Raw genomic sequence first — 4,181 nt, 5'->3', positions numbered from 1 at the left:
TAAAATGAGAATCTTGAATAAATTTGTTGAGGAATAGATTGACTAAAATGGAAAAACCCTATTCAAGTAGTATTAAATTCATAAAGTTTATGGACCAATAGTCCAAATGTCTAAAGGTATAAGGCCAATGAGATAAAAATGAAGTAGTTTTGCGAAAAACGAAATAAGAAAATGAATTTTTTTGCTAAGTCTTGGTATTGGTTATGAAAGATATTCTTTTATGGTGGATTCAATAACCTTTAGATATTTTATTAGTCTGGTAGTTCATGAAATTTTGACATGCGTCTAATGGTTGTTGTTGTTATAACCCTTATATCAATCACTATATGGTGACGTTTATATTAAAATCCTTGAAGGATTTAGAATGCTAAAATCATATAGAAATTCTCTAGAAATTATTCAAAATATAGATTGAATTGATTTGAATATATGTATAATTATAGAATGATCATGATCAAAATTTGTCATAATTATTGTTGGAATTCTTAAAAAGATCAAAATATACTTCCCCAAAATTCTTCCTTGGTCAAGTGATCATTTGAAAAATTAGCATTTAAGATTGAATACGTAGAATATGAGATATCATATGATGTTGTTATGAGGAGGAGTAAATGCACGTTGTACTCTTTTTTCTTTAACCAATGTTTTATCTCATTGAGTTTTCTAATAAGGTTTTTAATGAAACAGTATATTATGCGTATTATAAATATGTGTACTCTTTTTCGTTAGTAAGGTTTTAACGAGATACATTAGCTATCAATGGACATCTAAGGGGGAGTGTTATAAATATTTTATTATGAAGTAGATGTTTATCAAGATCAAAATAAGTTTGATCTATTTTAGGGACTCTAATATTATTAGAATTGGAGTTTTATTTCATTTTTATTTCTTATGTCTATAAATATAAACTTTGAAAAAAAATTATTATAAACATCCCCATTAATCTATAAAAAAATATGTAAATTCTCTTTTGCTCTCCTATTTCTTGTTATTTTACTTTCTTTATTATTTTTTTTCATAACATTTTTGTTATTTTCTATTTTTTTAGAATTTTTATTTCCTAATTTTTAATATGTAGATATATAAAATGATATATGTTTTAACCACATTTGTGAAAATTTTTTATGCCAACTGTGAACATAAAATTATTTTTCTTTATAATAATATGTATACATAATTCAATAAATGTTAAATGTAATGATGAAGCACATTACACTTTTAATAAAAGAACGTAATTTCAAACTTTAGAAACGATATTATTAAAAAGAAAAAAATAATCTCAAACTTCAAATATAAATTATAGAATGAAAATAAAAAATAATAATAATACTACGTATACATACAAATTATTAGATTAGAATATAGTGAAAGCCAACAAAGGTGGATTTAGGGGGACCAGGGCCTGCCAACCCCCTAAAAAAGATTTTTTTTATTTTGACTCTTTAAATTTTTAAAAATTTTAAATTAGTAAAAATAAAATTACACTTTAACCTCTTAAAAATGATACAATTTTAATTTAATATTTTAAAAATTATAGAAATATAGACAATTTAATTCCAATCTCCCTAATTTTTTTTCATGGCTTCGTCCTTGAAAACCAACCATTAACTATACCGAAGGTCACGTCTATCATGTTGGGACATGCATGGCTAAATTTTGTTGCTAAAAGAAGTTAGATGTTCTGGAATTTGATGACGTGTTTCGATAAAAATATTAAATTTGAAAACTAAATTTAGATGCCGATTGAGTTTTAGTTCGATTAGTATGGGCATTGTTACTAATGTAGATTATGAATAATTCTAGATATTATGTCAAAAAATAAATATGATAAAAAATTATTCAAAAAAATACAAAAAGAAAATTAGATTTAAATAATAATAAAAATTTAAATCTATTTAAAATATAGATTGAACTCAAAATTTGAAATTATCTCAAATAATAAGATTATCATAATGTAATATTATTTATTATATTTTTAGGTATATTATATTGTCTTATTTAATTTATTTGACTGAAATATAAAATTTTATTATTTGATTAGTAAGAGGTAAAATTACTTAAAATTAAATTTTCTTAAATTCTCCATTTTCTTTTAAAAATTTAATTCTTTCAACATTAATAGAAAAATATAATTGGAATTTGACGTATTCTCTTTTTATTTCAGAAACATAAATATTTATATTTAATGTAATATTATTATAATTAATATATTATTTTTCTTTAAATACAAACCTTATCCCATTTATTTTTGTAAATTATATAAATAGTCATTTAATCATCAAAAATTTTCATTTTAGGCACTCAAAATAAAAAAAAAATTTGGAATTTAAGCACTTATGTTATATAGTTAGGTCATGGCAGTTAAAAAATTAGTATTATAATAATTTTAGCCCTTACCTTTTAAATGTTATATCAATTTAGTCATAATTTTTTAAAATTTAACTCTTAAAATTTATAAATATTCTCAATTTGATCCTAATTTTAAAAATATTCAAATAAATATATAAAAATACATAAATATTTTTAAAAATATATGAAAATATAATAACAAAATGTGGGTGTGAATGGGAGAATTGTTAATATGGGTTTTCTTGTTGGCTGGTTGTTGGGGTCTCTTTTAATTGGAGATTTGATGCTCCCATTTCTGATTGATTTTCTGTTCTTCACGTAAAGGTCAAGAGGATTATTGCAGGCTAAGACCACTGAGACATATTTGTATTGGCTTTCTCATTAATTGTCATAGCAAAGCAAGCTATGAAAATGTTCTCAAGAAGGTACTTTCTTCAAATGCCATTATTCTCTCCTTTTACTTCTTCAATAAAACAGTTTGGGGTGGGTTAAATTTATTTTTATTTTTATTTTATATTTTTAAATTTATTAATTTTTTTTGAAATTTTTTATGTATTTCTTTGAATTTTTTAGAATTAGGATCAAATTGAGAATTTTTATAAATTTTGAGGGTTAATTTTTAAAATTATGACTAAATTGATATAATATGTAAAAGTTGAGAGCTAAATTTGCTATTATACCATTTTTTAACTACCACATTAGCTTGTCTTTGTAAAAAATTTTAATTAGAGTCACCAAAATAATCGAACTACATAATATAGATGCTTAAATTACAAAATTTTTATTTTTGAATGCCTAAAATAAAAATATCTCTAAAGTTTTCCCTTATTTTTTATATAATCCTTATAAAAATATTTGAGAACAATTATCTCAATCTATTTTATTTTTACAATTGCATATCATTTTCTTTCTTATGTAGTTTTTAATTTGGACAAGATGCTATTTATGTTAAATATGATAATCCATAATTTTTTATTTTTATTAAATTATTTATGATAATAACTTAATAAATATACATAAAATAAAGAGACAAAATTGACCAATATTATTTTTTTTAAAAGACAAATTAAAATTGCAAAAATTTTAAAACTTACCTTTACCCTATATTTTGAAATCTTGGTACCATTCGGAATATAAGAGTTCCGGATTAAGGAAATCTTTGTGAACCAAATGAGAGAATATGATGTTGGAAGGAAATATTATTACATATGGCTTTTTTTTATTTATTCAATATTCACAAATTACTAATACTAGTATTAATATAACACCATTATATATTTGTTGGAAAAATTACATTTTATGGGAACTTTGAGGCATATTCTTAATAGGTAAAGGTGGAGAGTTGAATCATAATTTTATGGTTTCATATTCTACTCTACGAGACCTTTACAATGGTATATGGTATATCATATGCTCAAAATGGTTGATGCTCAAAATAAGGTACTTGAAAAAATTGTTGAGGAAAAATAAAAGGTTTAGATCCCACATTGGTTAAATACCAAGTGTGGGATGTGTTTATATATGTGAACTCTTTTAAAAAACAATTGAATAACTAAGCTTGTAACCTTGTTTTATGCTCAAGAGGGGTGTAGGTTCAAATTCAATGGGGTTGAGGTGCATTTTATGAACCAAAATGGTTGAAATTTTGTTGTTCTCAAAAATCTCATGTTTCATCTTTAGGAAACTGTGTTTCATAAGGCTCAAAATTTCGTAAACTCTCATTTATTTCAATTGTTTATTATGATTTTATTTGATAAATTAACTATAAACAATTTTGTTCATATTTTATTTTATATGTGTTTATTTATAATTAATTATATTTGTTTTTATCC

The sequence above is a fragment of the Gossypium hirsutum genome, chromosome A13, assembly GCF_007990345.1.
Source record: "Gossypium hirsutum isolate 1008001.06 chromosome A13, Gossypium_hirsutum_v2.1, whole genome shotgun sequence".
NCBI classification, from domain to species: domain Eukaryota; kingdom Viridiplantae; phylum Streptophyta; class Magnoliopsida; order Malvales; family Malvaceae; genus Gossypium; species Gossypium hirsutum.
Note: the sequence above shows the minus strand (reverse complement) of the source record.